Source organism: Artibeus jamaicensis, unplaced genomic scaffold (assembly GCF_021234435.1).
Source record: "Artibeus jamaicensis isolate MK-2021 breed Jamaican fruit bat unplaced genomic scaffold, CSHL_Jam_final contig_1015, whole genome shotgun sequence".
NCBI lineage: Eukaryota > Metazoa > Chordata > Mammalia > Chiroptera > Phyllostomidae > Artibeus > Artibeus jamaicensis.
The window spans coordinates 5,892,501-5,915,597 of NW_026521194.1; positions in this window are offsets into that span (position 1 = coordinate 5,892,501).

Consider the following 23,097-nt stretch of genomic DNA (forward strand, 5'->3'; position numbering starts at 1 on the left):
TTTTATTTATACCCCATAGATTATTTAATTCATCTGAATTGTAGATGTCATGGAAATTAGGTGCGGTAAAGCATTAAAAGTTATGGCCCCTCCATAGGATGAAATATTGCGCCACACCGACCAATTGTGTTTGTGGAGAAAATTTAATAATTTGGGAAAATGTTTATGAAATAACATTAAGTGGGTAAAAAGACACTTAATATGTATATTAAGTGTTATATGTATTATATGTATACTCACTCATACCGAGTATGAAAAAAAATACCAACTAAGAAGTAGAATACCAAAATAGCAGTAGTAATTGTTTTTTTTTCTGAGTATTAGGGTTATAGATTGTTTTTTTTAATTCCTGTAAGCTTCTCTGCATGTTCCAGTTTTTAAATTTTATGCATGTATTGATACTTCATAGGAAAAAAGAGTAACTTTTAAAAAATGAAATAAAGTGTCAAAGGTTTGCAAACCGTGCCGGGCGCACACTGAGTTGGGACATCAGAGGCGCTGGCTGGAGCTGCAGGAACTCTTGAAAAGGAAGTCACGGAAGGAGGGTAGATGGCCAAGGCTCTGCCGACAGAGGATGCTGTTCAAAGGCAGTGACTAGAAAGACAAGATCTATCAAACATGCCACCACTTTAAGGCGTGGATGTAGCTTTCCAGGGGATGTTAGGGAAAACTTTGACCCCTGAGCCCTGAAGGGGTGTTGTGACTACTTTAACTTCCTTCAAGACAAACAATGAACATTTCAGCTGCTCTCGTCCTGGGTACGATCAGAACCACGTGAAGGATTTAAAATATCACTGGAATGACATGCTACGGAGCAGCTGGCTGGCTGGAGGGGTCCCATAAATGTCACAAGGAAACTCATACCCATGGGGAAGGCAGGAGACAAAAATAATAACAATAATTCTTGGCGTTCACATGTTATCTTTCATCTGAAGAGCTCAAAGTATTTTACAGATGTTATATCCATTAAAACGTATGTGGCAAGCATTACTCTCCCTGGATTACAGATGGGGAGGGGACTGTGATCCTGTCATTCGGACTCAAACTGGAATAAACATCTAATTGCCTTTGAGAGGAAGCCTTTCTAATGTAACCCTTTCCTTCTGCCCTTCCCTACTGCTCCTGAGTGAACAGGACAGGTCACATCCTTGGGTCTGGAATATCTGCTGCAGGTATCCAAGCACTGAAATGAGATCACCTCTCAACCTCTTTTCTTCCCAGATGAAACATATTTAACTCTTCAAATCTTTCTTCAGAAGCCTGAGCTTCGCCTTTCACTTTTCCTTACAACCTGGAGGTGGTTTTCAAGTTTAGTAACTAAAACCAGGGCCCGGTGCCTCACCGTGAATCTACCGGGGCCTACCTGCACCAACCACGGTCTTGAGGTTGGAATCGTGTGTTTGCAGCTGGGCCCTCATGGAGGTGTGCGGTTTCTGATTTTGGCATTTTTCTGATAAGGCGCTGACTTCTATCCTATTGCTGAGTTTCAATATCTCCTTTGTTCCTTCTTTTTTCATTTGGGAGCTAAACTTTTATTTTTGTAATGGCAGAGAATGTTTCCTTTTTGTCTTGTTGATGTTTCTTGTGCTGTGCAGAAGCTTTTCATTTGGTTATAGTCCCATTCATTTATTTTTGCATTTATTTCTCCTGCCTTTGTGGAAAAATTCATAAAACCCTAATACCAAGGCCTGTAAATCTAGTACCTATGTTTTCTTCTATGTATTTTATTATTTCGTGCCTTATATTTAGGTCTTTGATCAATTTCAAGTTGATCTTTGTGTGACCTGGGGTGGTAAACAGCCAAGGCAATATACTGATGTTGTGTTATGGAAGTACAATTCCATAACACATTCCAAGTGAGACTCCGGCTCACTTGAAACCTATATAATCTTATCAACCAGTATCACCCCACTACATTAAAAAAAATTAAAAGAAGGCAAAGTATTCCACTCTTTTCATGTCACAATTATTATCTTTTCATATTCCATTTTGTTTTATTTATATCCCTCTTTTCACAGGGTAAAGGTGCTGTCCTACATGAAATTTTGCATTCTTCAAACTGTATTCTGCTTTGGAGATTCACATGAATTATAGTCACTCTTCTCCATTGCTTCTTGGAAGTAAGCACAATGTTGACTGTATAACCCAGATTCCAAGTTCATGTTATATTAGTTTGCTTAATCATGCTATTAGAAAATATTAAAATTGCCTCCAGTTTTTGTGGGTTTTTCGGGGGGGAATTACAGTATATTGCTTTTTGTTGGACAACTTGCACTGAAAAACTCTTATATTTTAGGTCGTTTTGTTGGGAACTTTGGATATATGTATTTATAAATAGCTTTCCTAAATGACTGATGCTAATTACAGGGTCCTCAATCATGTGTGGGAGTATATCAGGTTCACTGCTCTCCTATTAGAACTAAAATCTATTCTTTTATGAATTGGTGGAAGTGTTTACTTTGCTTTAAAATGTAATTGAAGCTCCTCACTATCAGCAAAATGGGCTACTTTACCTTTTCAATTTTTATTTAGTGGACTAAATGTGCTCCTTCTTATTTGGGAGTTACACACTGAATGAAAGATGGTCCATAAACCTAAACTAGGTGTTTAAAAAAATCCAGATGTGAAATAGCGAAAATAAAATCGAGTACCTTTTCATTCCTAGGGTCCTGTGTGTGGCTTTATTCTCTAAAATGCTTCCGTGGGTAGATGGGAAGCACCGTGAATCAGTTTTAAGATCAGAATAGCAACAATTGTACAATGGCTATGTCACGGTGAAGGGCACCGATCGCCTTTCCCTACTGGTTCTCCCTGCACAGCATCCTCAAAGCCACTTCTTCCAGGCTGGGGCTGCCCCCTCCCCACGTTCTGCAGGCATTATTGCTGCTCCCTTTGTGTTCCGAATATACACATGATTATTTATCCTATACCCGGAAAGTGAGGGAAAAGTCCGTTGAGCCAGTTTTGGCAATAAGCGAATTTAATCTGTTCTCATAACGAAAATGATTTTCAGACGCATCAAAGAGCCAGACTCGCCCGTGCCTGCAGGCTCCGGCTCACATGGACTGATTATCGTTAGCGATGTATTTCATATTTGGGTTGAGCTCTGGGAAACCTTATTTGTGATTTAGCTCTATGCGAGATCCTGGCCATGAACCATGGATTTTACATTCTTTGATGGTCTTTGGTTCACCCTTTCCAAAACTGCGTTTTCTCTGTGTGAAGTTGTCTCAGCTTATACATTCAGATGCTTTTTCCCGTTTGCCGTCACATGAAGGCATCAGCTTGAAAAGCAGCACCGACATAAACTGTGCATCCTCCTGAGGCTGATGGGAATACGTTCCGTCTTTCAGGTCGAAGCACTGAATTATCTTCTTCTGCACCCATCCGTACAGTCCTCGGTCCTTTTTTAAGAGCAGTAAGTGCCTCAGTTACACAACTGGCAGGGAATTGAGTTTAACAGCATGCCGCCCAGTGAAATTTTTGGAATGTAGCTAAGTTTTTGGAAAAAATCACTAAGTATCCACATTTCCCTACAGTGTCTCTCTCCCATAACCTTCTGCTTTGTGTGAAGCAAAATGGGGGAGAAAGCAGATTCAGGACATACTTGTCTTGGAGTTCAAACACTTGGACTGGATTCATTAGCAGAAATGCTGCAGATTATTAAACAATGAAACCTTTTCAATTGGGAGATAAAGTAATGAGAAGTGGCAGAAGGGAGGTAGGAATGCAGACAGCAACACAGCAGAGAGCGGGCCTGATAAGATCTTGGGGAATCTGAGACGAATCCGAGTCACGCTTGTGAGGACGCCTCCTTCGCTCTCTGCCCACGGCTTGGCCCTGGCCCTTTCCAGGACCTTCGGCTGTGAGAGAGACCTGGCCCAGGTCCTTCCCTTTTTTCCCATACCTTACCTTTTGGGAGCGCTCTGTGTCCGCTCACCAAGCCTTGGCTGCTGGGAGGCTGAGACCCTGCTCAGCGGTTTCTGCTTTGACCACCTGAGAGTAATTAAGTGGCCTCTCCTACCTAGGGCTGAACGGACTGGTTCCAAAATTACATTTTCCTGGAACATCTTGTTGAACTGGAATGCACTGGCGGTTAAGAAACCACTGCTCACACCTGAACAAATCAATCTGGTTTTTTTCCTGAAATGTAGTCCATGCTCCCTGTGCCGTTCCAACCACCCCCCCTCCCTTGCACACGGCAAGGTAACTGGCAAATCCAGTTGTCTGGCTGAAGCCGACCGCAGAGAAATCGTGATATCATTTGTAGAGCACAAAGTTAAAGACTGTGGGAAATCAAAAGTTACACCGATGGATTTGTAGTCTAATCATGCAAGCAGATCAGATGAAAAAACCCAGAGGAAAGAAAGACTAGAGGGAATGGCCAGAAATGTTGGCAAAGGTGAGTCTACCTCTACGAAAGTTGATATTCCAAAGAAATAAAATTCTTGAATCATAAGAGAACTTTTATGCAGCACATGTAAAATACACATACACTCTCACACCCATGGAATCTCTATTACCATATCCTACCTTTTTTTTTTTTTTGTTGGAAAGTAAGTAAATTCTTTCAAGATTCAGAGTTCTGGCCTATAATTTTACCACCATTATTATTTGCTTTACTACTTAGCATCTCTTTTTCTTTGGGCAAAAGGCAATAGCTCCATGCTAATGTGTAGGGCAAGCTGAGAAAAAGAGTGTGGCCAACTTAAGTCAAAACAAATGCTTAAAAAGCACTTAACTTAATGAGCCTTTGAAAGTGGTTCTCCCACATTCAGATCTAAAGGTAATAATTTGGAAAAAAAAGAGTACAAATTACGAGCATTTAGGAAGACAAATACACTAGAACTGGAAGCCTTAATTTTTTGCTCTGACATTCCATTTCCAGGGACTGAGTTGGCTCCTTATTCTCTTCTTACTATATGTGAACACTGCTCTTTAAATGTTTCAGAGAACCGCTGTGACTAAAGCGCCAAATGGATTCTGAGCTGGGTTCCCTCCCTCCCTCCCCCCTGCCCAGGAGGAAAAGTCTCTCTCAGAGCCCACAGGGTGATACTGGAGAGTCCCTGGGTCATCATCTGCACCAGTGGCCAAGGGCACAAAGTGGTGCTCTGGGACCTGGCACGCTGTCTGGGAATATCGGACGTGGCAGCCGAGAGCTTTTCGAATGCCACGGGAAAATAGTTCTTCTCAAGTAAACAGATAAAGAGTCACAAGAAAACCCAGAGATGAAACAAACTCCTATTGTGATGTAGTCTGATTTCCTTCGGTCGAGCATCTTTGACTTTTAGCTAATCCAGCCCTCTCTTTCGCAGACGATGCTTCCCTACATTGTATGCACCTAAGTATTTGCCCCAGAGCGGTAGCAGGGTATCAGACAACACAAACGGTCTTCTGAGCTTTAAGAGCTTATTTCCTTTTCTTTTTTTATTGGAAAAAATGATCCGCAGTTCTGTATTCATGGCAATCTTAACTTTAGGTGATATGATAGATATTTTGAAGGTTGATATAGTCTGTCTGGGATGAAATTTTAGGTTGGCTTTGGATGGCAAATGAAGTTACAAATATTTAGAATGAACCATCTGAGTCCACACACTCAGATGCAGGGCTGTCTGTCAGTCATGGGTCCAATGGCGATTCCCAGCAGAGGCAGAGAGGATGGGGTACGACCTCCCCAGTGAGAACCAGCCAGTTTCCTTCTTGATCCAAGAGATGAAGACGGTAGCTGGCACTCCCTGATTTATGTTATGTAATCTGACATGTGCAAAGTCGTGAAGTTACTAGCACTCAGGACTCGGTGCGACTAGGGATCTCTCGCGATTGTGCTTCTTGCCCGTATGTTCCTTCAGTTGTTAATATAATACATGTGCTTATTTCAAGAGACAGTTTTAAACCACGGTTACATTTTATTACTGCTCTAAATGTACTTCTCACAAATCCCATATCACTGACGAGCATGTCGGTCCAATTTTTATTGAGTGCAGCCCTTGTCCTAGTTACGACCCACAACAGATGCACTGGCCCCCAAATGTGATTTCTCCGAAGCCCTGCAGGACAAGCGTCTCAGCGGCCCTGACAGGAAGGCATTTTGTAGAACGGTTTTCCGGCTCTGAAAGTGCCCCCGTGGCCAGCAGTCCAGCTAGGAAGCAAGGCCCCTGCGACGTACGGCAGAAAGAGCACAGAATGTTTTAAAGAAGGTACTTCTCACTGATGGGGAACATCTTGAACTGCTGAAGTTCTAATGCACTTGAAAAAGCCTCTAGAGAATCAAAGGAAGAACAAAATGATGTCATAGTCTTTCAAAGATAAAATACAAATGAAATCTAGAAAGCTTTAATTCATTTCAGAGAGATGTCAGCTTTCAATGTTAGTGAATAAAGTTGCCAGATAGTCTTTCTCATTTCAAAATCAAATTTTGGGGGTGGGGTGGGGTGGGAAAGAACATTGCGTGGGCAGCAGGAAATTTGGGCAGAAAGAGGACTATCAAGCAATGAGTGCCATCTAGTGGTTGTTTAGGATAAAGACAGAGAATTTCAGCAAATGGGAAACTAGCTTTTGCCACTGTAAGTGCTTGAAAAAGGTGCAATCAGGCCAAATGTAAAGAACTCCGATCTAAAGAAATGGTTAAATTCTGAAGTCGGAACACACATAATTTACAAGGGTAGCTCTCAGCCTCCTGATTCAGTCCCTGGGCTGAAATCCCTTTCTAGCTGGATCTGTTAGTTAGCCTCTCAGTTTACCCACCTCAGGACACCTGCCTCACAGGACAGGTGTGCGCTTTAAGTGAGTTGTTACAGGGTTGGAATGAGCACCTAACCTCTAGAGGTCCTCAGTCATAGTGCTTGTCATTGCGCAATGCCATTACTGAGTTTCGAACCCTGTAGCCCAAATCCCAGGATAGATGAGCCAAACGCACCATCTAAACTACCAGCAGTTTTGACTAATAAACATGCTATGACAAACATTTAATTAGGAAGTACATATGTCAAAGAGGAAGTAAAATTGTATATTTCATATACTTTAATACTGAAAATAACCCTCAGAAGGCATTAGTATCCTATTTTCAAAACCTCATTTAGGTAAGTGCCTGATTCAATCATGCAGATGAAGTGACTAGAAAACAAAATATTTGGGGAATTATTTTTCATTCACCTAATCATCAAAATCCAAAAGCTCTGGGTGTTCTCAAAATGTACTTAAAAAATTGACTCTAAAGGCTGAAAGAGAATCCGTGCCTGCATTTGTAAAGAGAATTAGTTGTTGAGGCTAAGATAACCTAAGCCGTGGGTTCAATCCTGCACGCGGGAGGGGGGGGGCGTGGGGGGGCGGAGGAAAGCAAGACGAGCTTTTCTCTCACACAAATGAACTCACCAAGTCTCCGCGACACATTTAGAGATCATGGTTTTCCCCACAAAATATTTTAAGCACATCCTATGTTTTAGACACTGGGGTAAGAAAAGTGAACAAGATAAAGCTCTTGTCCTTGATGCATTTAATTTCCGAAGGTGCGGCAGAGGAAGCGGGAAGTCTGCCCATTTGGCGGACGGAGACAGAAGAGTCACGGGCAAAAGTAACGAAGTCAGGTTAAGTTCAAAGAGCTGCTGAGACACAGCAAAGGTTGTGAATGGCGTTTTGGCTGACTGCACATCCGTGACAATTCCACAACACTCGCAGTGCTTTCTGGGAAAAGCCCAGGCATGCCTTCGAAGGCGAAGATTCCCCTCCACATCCACGTAGCAGAACACAGGTCATTCTCCTGCTCCATCCATCACAGGTGCTTATGGCCTTCAGTCTGTTGTTTGGGATGCAAATAAATTTTAGTGGGCAAGCTTTGAAATGGGCATGGAGACAGCTGTGCCAGGTTCTCAGCTTTGCCACTTGTTAGCAGTGTGGTTGAGTTTCCGTTTGCTCAGCATCCTGGTAACAATGAGCTATGTCACAAAGCTTTGTGGGAGACGCTAATGTTTATGAACATCTAGAAAGATGGCTGGTCCGTGGTTGGCAGGCAGGTAACCCTGGGGTGAACATGGTACCATCTATGATAGCTCACTTGTGGGAATGACTGAGGACGCAGGGCATCCTGGGAGGGAAATACCTCTGCTTACCTTGTGGTCGAGTCTTTTCTTTATCTCTAGTATAGGTAGCACCTGCCAAACAGGGTGCTGGTTAGTGTTTCAGCACTAGACTATGTAATGCAGCCAGTAGAGTTTCTGGCACAGAACAAGTGGTCATGACATTGCACCTATTCTGATTCTTACTGTCATGGGTGAGATGTGTTATGCATTTGGATTAAAAGCCTACTGTTGTGTTTGCATCCAAAAAGCATGCAAAAAAAAAAAACATTAAAAAGGCTAGAGGTGTTACATTTAAAGGAGGACATAGAAATAACCACTAAGCGTGGGTAGTTCTTCCTTTGTTGATTAGAAATTCCGGAGATCTTAATACGTGCCCCTCCAAAAAATGTATCTTCACACTTCAGGTTCTCACCCCACCCCGCTTCATATATAAAGGAGAAAGCACGCATGGCCTCCTCATGAGGTGCTAGCTCTTTCTAGGAGAGACAAGATGTTTATGGGGAACAGGTTTTTCCACTGACCCCACAATTGCCTGATAAATGTGGGTGTGTCAACGGTGAGGCAGGTCTGGATATTTACAGCCGAGAAAGTCTGGCAATGTAGGCACAGGCTGGTGTGGACTGGGAGCTTATTTATTTACTTACTTAGGTTATTGGGGTGACGCTGGTTAATAAAATGACCTGGGTTTCAGGTGCACAATTCTATCCCACAGCATCAGTATATTGTACTGTGTTCACCACCCCAAGTCAAGTCTCTCTCCCTCACCATTTATGCCTTTTTTTAAAAAAGGGGGTTTATTTCTAAACCAAATATTTGGAAAATATTTCCAAATAATTGGAAAACCAGTATTTAAATGTAAATACCTGGTCTCAAGTCATCTTTATCAAGTTAGTGCTCTGGAACGTCCCCGTGGGTTTGGGGCTGGACTTACTCAACTTAACGCCCTACCCAGGAGGGGCTGCTGGCGAGGGACACATTAGGGACGTCATGCTGTCGAGCTTTCTGCTTAGCTGAGGAGTGATTAAGTGATTTCCTCCTCCCACCCCGCCCTCCCTCCACACTTTCCAAACCCCATCAGCTCTTCTTGTTGTGTAGTAATGAGCACGCCAGGACCTGGGCCTTAACTGCATTCCTCTGGGAGAAAGAAGAGGCTTCCCTCTGCAACAAAGATGAGGGAGTTAGTGGCTCCTGCTGAGCCATTCTTCCCCATGAAACGAATTCTAACTCTGTTCGAAGAAGCTCCAAGCGGCCACGCCTGGGGGCTGCTTTCTCCTGACGCGATCAGAGCCGTTTCCCTCCGAGTCTCCTTCCCCACTGCGTCCCGGAATTGCCCTGTCCCGGAACCCTTGGTGGTTTCTGCTCCTTCTGAGCCATTCCCTGCTTAACTAGGGTATGCTTTCCGTCCTTCCAGGCTCCCCCAAACCGATCTCTTCGTCTCCGATTATGTTTGACCTCAGTTTGTTTAAAATCTGCCAGGAAAGGGCCGGTTGCCCGCTATTTCCGTTCTGCTGCCTTTCAGTGCCCCCTGTTGGCCAAAGAGGCTACTTCATTTAACCCTTGCGGTTTAGATTTCAACTCGGAAAATAATGACAAAAACTTTCAGAGGTTTATTCAGTCCGGCTTCCAAACAGGCTAAAAAAGAAAGAGAGAGAGAGAGAAAGAAACAAAGAGGGACTGAAGTGCTCTTCTTGTTTTTACTTGAATCTTAAACATAGGTAATGGTGAAAAAGATACCGCTTGGGGAATTTGATTTCAGCGGATTAAGCAAAAACAAGTGGCTTATTCCATGATTCGGAATAGCATCTCTGGATCCTCATCTCTAGATAATTGCACAATTCTGTCTTTTACATAGTTTGGAGGCTCTTGCACACGAATCAGAGCTGCTGGCATATACTCCCAGGTCACGCCGACGCTGCCGGTGCTCGGTAGACCACACTTCGAGTAGCTCGGCAATCAAATCATCTGATTAAAGGGATTCCTTCTAATTAAAGTGTAAATGAGTGTTAGGCCCAACACAGCTGGTGTTTGCATTTTAACGGAGTCCTGCTCTTTCCAGCAGCCCTGGGAGATTTCGGGAAGCGCCATGGTGCCCTTTTCCTTTTCAGCTCCCTTTGAGGGGTGGGGGAGGGATGGAGTTAATTCCAGGAAATATGCAAAGGTGTTTCTTTGGCCCTTTCCTGCGCCCCTTTCCACCTTTTCCATCTGTGGCTCATTTTCTGCCATAGGCCTTTTCAGAGGATTCAAGGGCGTGAAAAAGCTACAGGTTTTCCTGATATTATTTAATATTTACATATGCTTTTGCATAATACACATATATAAAAATTCCCATTTTGTTATAAAATGGCGTGTTTTTTTTTTACCAAGTGTTTCAGTAGCCAAAATTAGCTTCTGAAAAGTAGTCAAGCTTCATCGCCCCAATGCATTTAATGAAAAAATAAGAATAAAAAAATAAATAGTAAGCTTCCATAATTTTAGAGATGAACGACCAGTAAACTATGGGGTACAATGTCTGTGCTATTACGAATTAAACAATATCTGTTTGACAAGGATAGTGCTCTGGAAAGAATACCGGGTCGGCGCTGGCAGAGTTGGGTTCTGTTTCAACTCTCTCTTCTGCAGCTGAGTGACCCTGAGCAGCAGGAGCAGTAGAAACTGGCCTCAATTTTCCCATGTGTCACACCTATTCATTAGTCGAACAAATATTGATTGAGCACGCACCATGAGGTCTTTAGACACCTAGTAAGTCCTTAACACTGACGTACTGGTGAAGCCCTTACATGTGTTTAAATCATAGGATTTTTGAAGTTAGCATTTCTTTGTTCCCAGGAAATGATTTAGGCACGCAGGATAAGGACTCTTATTTTTTTTGCTACATGCTTTTGGACGCAGTGGGAGGTCACACCCGCCAGTTTCCTGAATGTGAGATTGTGTCTGAGAGTCCCGCCCGAGGACTCAGCAGGCTGATTTTGTAGCCACTTTCTCCGTTGGGCGATGGCCAAGAAAGGTGTCCAGCTGCACTTGAGTAAACTGTGCCTGGTGAGCTGGGACTGTTGTAACCTGGGTGGGCTCGGCTGTCAGGGATGTTAGCCCCGGCCAAGAGGAAGTGCTGGGGAAACCTAGGACCAGATGGGACCGGGGCTGGGGAGCTTTCTCAGCTGAAGGGCCTGCTCCAGAGCCAAGGGTGTGGTGTGCAGAGTCAGAAAGGTCAACCGCGTCAAGGCTCCTGAGCATAAGCACATTTAGAACGGAGCCCCTGCCAGCAACTGGGAACAGAGAGAACAAGCCATAACCTCCATGGGAGAAACAAGGGTGAATATGCTGCAAGGTGTTGAACTGCTGCCCGATGAGCTGTGATGGTTCCAGGCAAAGTTCCAGACCCAGCCGTGGATGGAATACTAACAGGAAATTGAGGCTGAAGTCTGGTGCTCGGGCCTCATCGGACAGCAGCCCTGCAGCAGCAGCTGAATTCCAGACTCTGGGTAGTGGTGTTAATCCCTTCCCTAGTCAGGACCCACTGACTCAGAGCCTGGGCAGGGCTGTGTCTGCAACTGCGGAGGGAGGACTCCCCGGAGGGAGGGACTCTGGTTGATATTTTCAGTCCCAATATTGCCGCCTCCACCTCGTCCCTCACTGGGGCGTCGCATTATGCTGGCCAAGAAGGATTTTAAACAAGAGCGATTTTATCAAGTGCTAGCACTTCTGAGAGATGTAACATCTGAAGCTCTGCTTCCCTTTTCCTGTACTGAGAATTCTGAAAGAAATGTATGGTCAATGTCCTCCTGCCAAAGACCACCAGGGGCACATCCGTAGTTAAACAAGCGGAGTTGATTACTTTTTACAAGGAGGGAGGACACTTAGCGAGGGGACCTGCGGGATGTCTTGGTGAGAAGACATTACAAAGGAGCTATTACAGGGTCTGGGTTTTGATTGTGTCATTTTGGGGGCGGGTCGAAGGAAGCAGGGGTTTGTTCTAGAATGGCTTCTCTCAGAAAGCAGGGACAATCCTATGACTAAGGCATCTCAAGAACATAATTATATCTATAGGGTAAAACTGTGACAGGTAAAGAAACAGCAGTCAATCATGTTAGCTGAGAGTGACTGGAATGTTTGATAGCTGGGCGGTTGCAGAGCGACCATATTTTTGTATGTTCTTAGATAAAATTATTAAGTGCTCTTGTTTTGTGTCATTTTCCAGCGGCTTCGGAGGGACCATACCTGAGGTCAGCGTTCTGTGAGGCTGTCCATGCCCAACAGGAGACATGAAGGCTGCGCCGTGAGAGGCAGACCAGCTCCTAAAAACACCAAAGCCAAGTTGTAAGTGCCAGACCGGTTCTCTGATGGTGGTGGGCTCTGGCCCACGTATTCCTAGCAGGCTGGGAGAAGCAGGGTTTCACATGTGTATTTTTGACGGTCAAAGTTTTGGGAACGCAGAGAAACCCATGTTCTCATGCCAGCATTTTGAGTACTTCACTTTGTTATCAGGAAATACAGCACCTACCAGGACCCTTATTAATCCCACTCAGACGTGGTTATTTACATCTTTGAAAAGGAGAGACGATGGTGTAGAAAGCCAGGAAAGTTATCGCAGACCATGTGAAAGGAATCACACGGAACTAGAACCAACGCAGGCCGAGCTTTTCCAGTCTCACACTGGCGGTTGCTCACCAAGGTCATGGGGAGGCTGTCTGCCGCCAGCCCATCCAGGAAGGCCTTGCAGGGGAGCGTGGTGGTGGTGAAGACGAGGATAGCTTCAGGATGAAGAATGCATCATAAGCATACCTTGCTTTTCTTTAATATAAATCTATTCGTTCTTTAACATAACTCATTATGTCATGATCTACACAGATTTTTTGAACCAAGTTATAGTTTTGGCCATTTGTGTTTCTCTGGACACAAGCCCCTGGAGTTTACTGGCCATTTTGTTAGGAACACATCCTCATTCAACTTATTTATGTTTATTTAACTCGCTGGACCACGTTCTACTCGAAGGCAAGGACAGTATCCTCCCGACTTGCTAGAGTGCAGGACCGAATAAACATCTATAGGGACATGATGCTTATTTGTTTTCCAAAGAGCTATATCATCCCAGTAATAAGACTTTATGATAAACACAAAATCTCATCACCACCATAACTGAAATTATAACTCCCCTTTTTTGATTCTTCTCTGTTGAGTGGAAACAAATATCCTCAAAAGACCTAGACATAAATGATTTTAACAGTGTTATTCATAGAAGTGGAAACTGGGAACAACTTAGATCTGCATCAATAGGTGAATAAATAACAAACTGTGGTATATGTCCATACAGTGGAATGTTACTTAGCAATAGAAAACAAGTACTGGTTCATGCACCAGCGTGGACAATTCTCAGAAACAGTGTTCTGAGCAAAATGAGCTGAACATGAACGATTTGCATACTGTACGATCCCACAGATGTGAAACGCTAAGATAACACATTTCATTTATGGTGACGGGAAGCAGGTCAGTGGTTGTCCGGATCTGAGAGTGAGAGGCTGAGGACAAAAGACACAAAAGAAGTTTCCAGGTGAAGAAATGTTCTACACTTGATTGTGGTGGTGCTCACACAGATCTACGCATGAGTCAAAACTCCTTGAATAATACACCTGAAATCAGTGAGTTTGTTATGTATAATACACTCACAATGAAGTTGATTTTTACAACCCTTTTCAGCAATGGTACTTTTCCTTGATCCCCGTTCAGAGCAAAACTTCTCAAAAGAACTGTCTATACACTTTTCAGTTCCTCAACTCTGATTCTTTTTAGAAGAAAAGACTCTTGTCTGTGTCATCTATGACCTCAGCATTGCGCCCCCTGGTGGTCAGTTCCAGGCCCTCAACCTCATGAGACCTCCGCAGAGCTTGTTTTTCCTCCTGGGCACACTGTTAGCATCTCTCACAGTATGGCCACGTTGCCGGCAGCTCTCCTGCTGTCTCCTTCTCTGCTTCGTCATCACACCCAGACCACTGACTTTCCGAGGCTGACGCTTCAGTGATCCAGTCGCGGGGCTGACACTGCCGTGCCTACGCTGCTGATTCCTATTCCCAGTGCAGACCTGTCCCCTGACTTCCACATTCGTAGAACCAGCTACTTCCTCACTGGGTCCCTTGGACGTATAACTCACACTCATCCTCTCCCAGTCTGCACCCCTGATTTCCACAGAGCCCCCCTGCTACACTGCTGCCCAGCGAATATGCTTCTCACACTGTAGTCCTCACGTCAGTGCAGAGCGGCCTCATGCTTCCAATTCTTTATGCCCCAACCTCCGTGTCATCCTTGGTTTCTTTCCCACCCCACAGTCATTCCTTTGAAATTCTGTTGACTCTACCTGAAAAATACATCCAGAATCTAAAAACACTGTGCAGTCTCATTTCAAACCAAGACACAGTTGTCTAGTGCATGGATTATTGCAAAGCTGTTCCTGGATGTCCTTTGGTGAGGAAGCCGTTGTTCTGTGTTCCCCTGAGGTCTAATCCTCACGCAGAAGTTTGCATAATCCTTTAAAAATGCAAGTCAGATCAGGCCGCAGTGCTGAGAACAAATTGCTCTAAGGTCCAATGCTCCAAGTCTAGTGCTTAAAACCCACATCCTTGACCTAAAAGCCCTAACAAGATCTGGACTCCCATTGCCTCCCCTGTCTTCACGCTGCCCCAGCCACACTGGCCGCCTTGCCACTCCTCAAATGTACCAGGCACCCTCATACCCCAGGGCCTTTGCACTTCCTTTTCCGTCTGCGCCCTTCTGAATGCAGTCCCCCGGATATCTACATGGCTCACTCCTGCACTTTTTCAGTGACTTTGCTCAAATGTCACTTTCTTAAAAAAGATTTGGGATGGACCTCTGGAACATTGCAGTCCTTTCCATGTCTTTCTACTGGGATGCTTTATTTTCTCTTCTGTTTTATTCTCACAGAATGTATCAGTATCTGACATACTATCGATAGTACACCTACACATTTGTTTGTTGCACACTTTCCCCCACTTGGATGGAAGCTCTCTGAGGCAGGATTTTTTGGGTCCCTTTCTTTGGCATTTTATCTGCAGAGCCTAGACTACAGTCCAGTGTATGGGAGACCCAACAAATATATTGTTAATTAATGAATAAAAGGAAACTGAGGCATGGGGAAATTAAATGAACTGATAAACGTGTAAGACAGAATTGCTTTTTAGAAAAATCACTATACGACATTTGGGCTAAATCTTCACACTGTCGAATAATACAAATTCATCTTTTGGCGTGTGAACTCACATGTGTATTTAATAAACTTCCCCTCATCAGCAAGATGTGTCTAGAAATTAGTTACCAGTTTTACGTTGATGAACTTGTTACTTTCAAGGGATTTGTGATTGCTGATGAAAGAATATAGGCATTCTCTACCAGTCTCAGAAATAACTCTATTTTTATGTGTCTCTGCATTATTCCTGTGTAAAAAAAGCTGAAAGGATGCTTGTCCTACGATAGGATAATTAGTATGAAATGCCAGCCCAGTTTCTGCAAACACTTGGTGATGAGGCCCGAAACTGCCAGCCTCGGATCTCTTTGGGGAGGGGTGTCCCTGATTCGGAAGATGTGAATGCAGACCAAACCCCTGAGTATGTTTCTGAACTAAACTCATAGTTAAAAACACTTTCAAGATCTGCAGTATCCTAAAAAAAAAGAGAGAGAGAGAGAGCAAGGGTCTACAATGTGGCATTAGAGCAGGTGGTTTAAGCCTACACACACATAAAGCAATAATCCTAACATATTTTTGTGATTAAAAGGTAATAGGTTTTTAGTGACTGTGAGCTTACTCAGGTGTGCCTCTTGTTCAGTGTGTCGTGACACGCCACTCATGTCTCCACACCGCGTAGCTTTGCTTGGTAATTACCTTACTGAAAACCAGATTACTTATTGTTTGGACGTCACCTACTTGAGAATGTGCCAAATAGCTCTCAGACAACTGGGAATTAGCACAGCACTTGCCTGATGCGGCGCCTGCTTTTTTCATGTTGCATGTACTGCCAGAGGGGTGGGGGCACCGTGGTTCAGGGAAGTGGAGCAGCCCCCACTAATCCGCCCCCACCCCTGCTGGGGAAATCTCATGGCCATTGTTTCTGGTGATGGGCGGGGACTCTGAGGCAGCTCCTGAGCCTGCAGCCAAGAGGAATGAATGATCAGACACCTGTCTGTCTCTCAGTCCCCCACTGCTTGGGGACTTCTGAAGTGCTGTTGACATCACGATGCCAGAAAATTAGGTTGTTTTAGAAACTAGATCTGTTTTGAAAACTTGGATACAAACAGTATATATGTATGTATGTATGCATGTATCTATCTAGCTATGTATCTCTCTCTCCCCATATATTTACAAACACACACACACACACACACACACACACACACACTGATATAAATATATGTCTTAGAGATGTTTGCTTTCTGTGGTGAAGGGCTATGAAAAGTTAGGAGTTAGCCTGACCCACTGAAATCAGCTTCAACCATCTTCTTGTTACCCAATCTCTCTAAATTAATTTTCTCCTTCTAAAGTGGGGATAAAGTAGTAATTTCTCACGGGTGTTTTTCAGATTAAATGAGGAGAAACCCATGTAGGAGTATCCGACAAGAAACCACTCATTAGTTATGAACCCCAGCGAACAAGTATTGAAGTTGATTATCAGCCAAGGTCTAACAGGGATTTAGATGCAGGTGAATTAGGTCCAGCTGGCGGGACAGTTTTCTAAGCCTCTAATCTCTCTAACGCTCAGTTTTCGCATTTGCAGTCCCAGGGTAGTGCTGAGCAAAGTGCCTGGTACACAAACAGCGATTAGCAAACATGAGTTGATAATACTCTTGTTGTGGTATGCTATGAGGTTTAGGGGTCAAAGGTCACGCAATCGATAAGCAATGACTCGAAGTGCTTACTGGGTCCCAGGGTACCCGTGTTTACTGGAGCAGGAAAACATGGACATTGCAGTTTAGTTGGTGAGGCTGACAGCTTTATACTCACCTGTAGTCCAGGTGTGTATAAATACCTGCCACCCAGTTTTTAAGGGAGAACCGGAGGTTTGGAGTCAGAAAACTTCAATTTCTGGTTTGCCACTTGCCAAGCAGCTCCTTGGACAACCTAGGTAACCCTGACCCTTAGACACTTTAATCTGTGAAATGACTGTAACAAAAAATGAGTTTGCAGCCAGGATAAAATGATACCATGTGTTTAACACTCTTTCCTAAAGGGCATATATGCCTATAAAGTATTATCAGGAGCCATAATTGAAATTTTATGTAATAAATGTCTAATTAGCCATACAGCGAAAGTGTTTAGAGAAAGGGGAGGTCACTGTGGGTAAAATAATCTTAGGGAATTTCATGGAGAGAATGAACTTAAAGCTAAGCCTCAAAGAAAGGATATTATTTTAAAAAGCAAGAAAGAGGGAGGTAAACCTGCCAGTGGGGAAAGCAGCATGAGCCAAGGAGGAAAACAGAAATGCAAGGTGCGTGGCTGGCAGTAGAAAGGAGTCCAGCGTCCAGCTGGGATTTAGAATCCACACGGGGAAGTTAACTCCTCCTGGTTGCAGTAGAGTAGGGGGGGCAGGGAGGAGAGAGTATGAAGTGGTACGGCTCACGGCTTGATTCTGGGCTATGCCAGCTGCAAACCGTGCAATTCTGGGTAGGCCCAGTTTTCTTCATGGAAATGATGCCTAACTCTCAGGATTGTTGTATTACATGGGCCAATACATGGAAAGCATAACCCTGTGGCTGGTGATGGCTGAGAACGTGCTAGGTGTCATCCAGTGGTGTTTAATCATTCTGACCCCGTCGCTTTGACCTGCTGTTGTCGCCTTTTCCCAATTCCGCCTCCTTTCAAGTGAACCATCTGTTCTCATTCTTTGCTCACTTTGTTATGAAATCTCTGTACTTTATTTATTTATTTTCATTGAATTTTTTGGGGGTGATATTGGTTAATGAAATTACATTGTTTTCAGTACTTTATTATTATTATCAGAAAACTAATAGCAGGACATATTTAATTACTCATGGCATAAGTAATAATGATGATGGAAAAACATGTAGAATTCCAACAGCCAAGCAAATTGACCACTTAATTTTTTTAGGTTTGCTTTCGGCCACTTACATATCAAATCACAGTTTTAAAGAATAAAATAAATAAAAATTTGATAATAAATGTTGTGTATGTATTTAAATTATACATTCAAATGTGATACACGGTATTTTTTTCTAATCTGATTCTCCTGGAATCTTGGTGACCCAAATGCTTGAAGCTATCTTGGAAGCTTCAGATCACTTCTCACGGTTTCCGGGGAGGCTTCATGAGTGATGTTTGTTTTTGCATTTGTTTCCTGTCTCTTCATCTGAATTTTTGTGAAGTGCTATGGAATGGGAAAGGACCCGGAGTAGCAGCTCTCAGTGACGGAACCCTCCGTCTCCTCAGGGGACATTTTGCAACATCTGGAGACATTTTTGATGTCAAAACTTGGCAGTGCAGGGCAGGATGGTGGCACTGACCTCTGGTGGGTGGAGGCCAGGGGGGCTGTGAACACACGACAGTGCACAGGACAGTCCCTGCAACCCTGATGAGCTGTCAGTAGTGCTGGGGTTGAGAGACCAGGACCTGGGCAGGGTGGTTACTTTCATCCTCACTGTCTTGAGTTGGACTATATGACCTGGCCAAAGGTACTTGAAGTCAGAAACTAAGCCTGTGATGACGTAACCGGACATTTTTTTCCCTTTGCTCCTTCACGTCTGTGTTAACCCACTCTAATCCTGTTTTTATCTGCCACACTAGAGCGAGAGATACTGGAAAACCTTGCTTCACAATCTGCCGACACGGCCACTGTGTTTGTGTTTAATTGGGTGCAACCTAGTGAATCATCATTACTCAGTTCTTAGTAAGCCGAAGATTGCAACATTCAGTTAGAACCCCTTCAATTGCCCACGACCATCACCTAACAGAGGTCTGCCTTCCACGGGGTACAAGGTGCTGCTTCAGGGGCTCATCTCATTCCTATTATTTCTGGTGCCTTTTTGTAATGCTCTATCTTGTCAGATTTAATGGCCACTTAAGGTGCATCATAATTTGTCTCTTAGCTGTATGTATTCTACTGAGAAAGAGCAAAAATGCTACCAGTTTTAATTTCAAGATGCCATTGAATTGTAAAAAAAGCAAATCCCAAGTCCTTTGCCTGTTAGGGTAGCTCTAGCCAGCCACAGAGGGGAAAAAGAAAAGTTGTATGATTTGTGACCTTAGCTTAAACGTGGAAATCTGAAAATAATGATCATTATCAAACAGCTCCTTATCAAATAGTTCATTATCAAATAGTTCCTTAACAGGTCCTGCAAGAAGCTGACCAGATCTAGGCTCATCAGCCCTACATCAGACCTAAAAACATACTAAGTGTTTAGTTTGGGCTGCAGTAGTTGGTTTTGCTTTCCATGGTGTTAGTTACTCCTGATCAACTGTGGTCAGAAAAATATTAAATGGAAAATTCAAGAAATAAACAAGTTTTCAATTTCACACTCTTCTGAGTAAAGCAATGAAACCTCCCACCATCCTGCCTTGTCCCACCTGGACGTGATTTGTCCTTTTTTCCAGCGTGTCCACACTGCAGGTGCCCCCCATCTGTTAGTTACCCAGCAGCCCTCCCAGGTGTCAGAGCGACTGTGGTGGTAAAACCTGTGTTCAGGTGGCCCTTCCCTTATTTTACCTAACAAGGGCCCCAAAGCCCCAACTGGCAACTCAGACATGCCCGAGAGAAGCGCTTTCCCTAAGGAAAAAGGTGAACATTCTCCAATGAATAAGGAGGAAAGGAATTGCATGCGGAGGGTGTTAAGAGCTATGGTAAGAGCAAATCTCTCTGTGACATTGCCCAGTTTTTGTATTAAACTTTATGGTAAGTGTGTATGTGTATTGGGTTCAGCCCTACCGCAGTTTTAAGCATTCACGGAGGGTCTTGGGACCGGTTCTCCGAGCGAAAGGGGGGACTATTGTACGTACTCACAGACTGAGTAGGGGAATATAACTTTAAAAAAAGGTTGCTATTTGAAAAAAATATGCAAAACCCATTCCTGTGGAGCTATTTGCTATCTTCAAGGTTGTTTTCTCATCTTCTTCTTAAAGTGAACAAAAAGGTGTTTTATCATAAATCCAGGTAAAATAGGAAAGTGATCATGTAGTTTATATTCAAAATGAGTGACAAAAGCTTCCATTTCCAGTGTAGCTCTGCACCCTTTTCCTCAGAAAGTAATCCCGATGCTTCCCTGTCTGTACAAAGAAATGCTAAAGGATAGACAACAAACTATTTCCATATATTTACATCTACTTATGAAAAATGGCATTTTTGAATATCATGCAAAAGTGATATTTGTAGCTACTCAGCTTGAAAGGTGGAACCAGAAGATAAAAATGAAAAACCAAATCGTGGCAAAGCAGCGTAATGGAATGACTGAAAAATAAGCTTGTCTGCAATAATTATTGACTTAGCCAGGTATACAAAACATCCAGACTGGTGCACTTCTAAATCAAAATGAGAACATCCAAGTTTGTTTTAAGTGGTAATAGTGGCTTTTTTTCCCCACAAGTAAATTAAGCCCAGGGTCCTAGAGGCAGCTCTCTTGTGGCAAATGTAGATAATGATAGAAATGACGATCTAAAAAGTTCGATACGAGACATTTTTCGGAGTCAGAATTATTTTTCTCATACTAAATTTCAGAATATGTTTACTTAAAAAATCATTATAAGAGTTCGCAAACACAAAGCAGAGTGAAAGTGTCTAGACTTTGGAGTCAGAACAACTTGCTGGAAAATCCCCTTTTTGCCCCTCACTAGCTGTTGCCAGATCTCTTGAGCAATAAGTAATAAAGGTGAGGCGCAGGCCAAAATGATTCCAGCTGAAGGAAGAGCAATGTTCTGAGGCAGAAAGAGCGTGAAAGCCATTGTTAGTGAAATGAGCATTGTGGAGCGCAGGAAGGAGCTGAAGAGAGACAGGGCAGCGAAGGTCACCACAACTCTGGTGGCCACGGAAGGATGGTGCTTTACTCCAAGTGCCATGGATGCTGCCGGGGAATTTGAGGGGGGTCCTGATACGGTCTGATTCACATCTGCATGGACCGCATGGCTGGTGTATGGAGCACTGGCAGCCGTGAGATGAGGGCGAAATGGCTTTTTGCTGTTTTCTTGGAGGGATGATGGTTGTTTGGACTTGGATGATGGCAGGGGTGTGATTCACAGAGGTCAGGTTCAGGGCACATTTTGAAAGGATGTGGGAAGGGGGAGGAGAGAGACTTCATGGGCTATCATGAGGTTTTGATCTGTGCAACTCGAGGAGCTGTGGTGCAAACACGGCCTGTCCAGGGGAGGCGGGATTTTGTGGTGGTGGCAGGACCTTCACAGTTCTGGTATCGTGCAGACCTGTCAAGTTTAAGGTGTTGTTGCATCGAGAGGTGTTTGAATCTGGAGTTTGGGGTAGTCTGGGTTAGGGACATAAATTTGAGATTCTTAAGTTCATTGATTTCCCTTAATCCTTTAGTGCTGGGAAATAAATCTTGATAAAAACAACAACCCAAATAAAAACCCTGAATACTACTAAGCTCTGAGACACTATAATATGTAATGATTGGGAAGCGAAAGAACCCACAGAGGAGGGTAGGAAAGAAGAGTTGGAAAGTTAGATGGGACGTGAGAAAATAGTGACCCAGAAGCCAAGTGAAGTGTTTCCAAGATAAGCGAGCCTCAAACTTGGCGGAGAAGAGGAGGGACACTAGTGAACCACTGGAAAGGCAAGGGGAAGGCAACGGCAGTGTGCAGCGCCTCAGAGTCCTCTCAGCTTCGTCTGTGACTCTAGTCATCACTGCAGCGGGCAGCGCTGTGCCCACTCCTGTCTGACCCGCGTCTGCCACACACAGGCCGATCGATGGTGCCAGCCCCTGGCCAGCACTGCAAACCTTCTTCTTCTGCCCTGATGCTGTGTGTGAATCCCCTGCAGGGGCTTGCTCTGCACTCACACAAGTACAACCAGCAAGTATGGGAGATTTATTCTGCACAGGACCAGCCTGGACCAGAGAGTAGTAAGAACCTATGGACTGATGCTTTCCACTCATCCCCATGGGGAACAGTTCTGAGATGCTTCTTTTTTTTTCTTTTTCTTTTTATTGATTATGCTGTTACAGTTGTTCTATTCCCCCCTTCATTCCCCTCCACCCTACCCCCCGTCCCCACCATTACCCCCCCTTTAGTTTATGACCATGTGTCTCAAGTCCTTTAGATTCTATATTTCCCATGCTATTCTTGCCCCCCCCATCTATTTTCTATCTACTGTCTATGCTACTTATTTTCTGTACCTTCTCCCCCCTTCTCCTCCTCCCACTCCCCTGTTGCTAACCCTCCTTGAGATCTTCTTTTCTATGTTTCCGCTCCTGATCTAGCTGTCCTCCCCGCTCTGACCACGCCCCCACATACAGCGTCACAACCCAGCAACCTGGGAGTCCAAGGCGCCGCTCCTCACACTTAAAGGGCACGAACAGACCAAAAATGACTCAAGAAGATCTCAAAGCCCCAGAGCCTGTAAATCTAAGCGATGAAGAAATAGCAAAACTCTCAGACGCACAGTTTAAAACACTGAGATGCTTCTTATAAGGGTCTTTAGAAGGTCTCAGAGTACTGAACACTGGCCATTCATATGGTGGCCAGCTTAATATATTCTTGTATTTCCTTCCCTGTTTCCCTTCCACTGTCCTTCACTCCTGCTTCCTGGCACCAGATTACAGAATAAGCTTTCTCAGACCAGCCTTTCCTCCGTGTTGGAAGATTGTACTTGTGCTTCCTATGCTATGACCCTGTCACTCTGATTTCTGCCAGGGGTGTCCAATATTTTGGCACCTCTGGGCCACACTGGGAAAGGAAAAGTTGTTTTACTTCCCACATTAAATACACAAACACTAAAGAAAACTGATGAGCAAAAAAAAGAGTTTTAAGTAAATTTATGATTTTTTTGTTGGGCTGCATTCCTAGCCA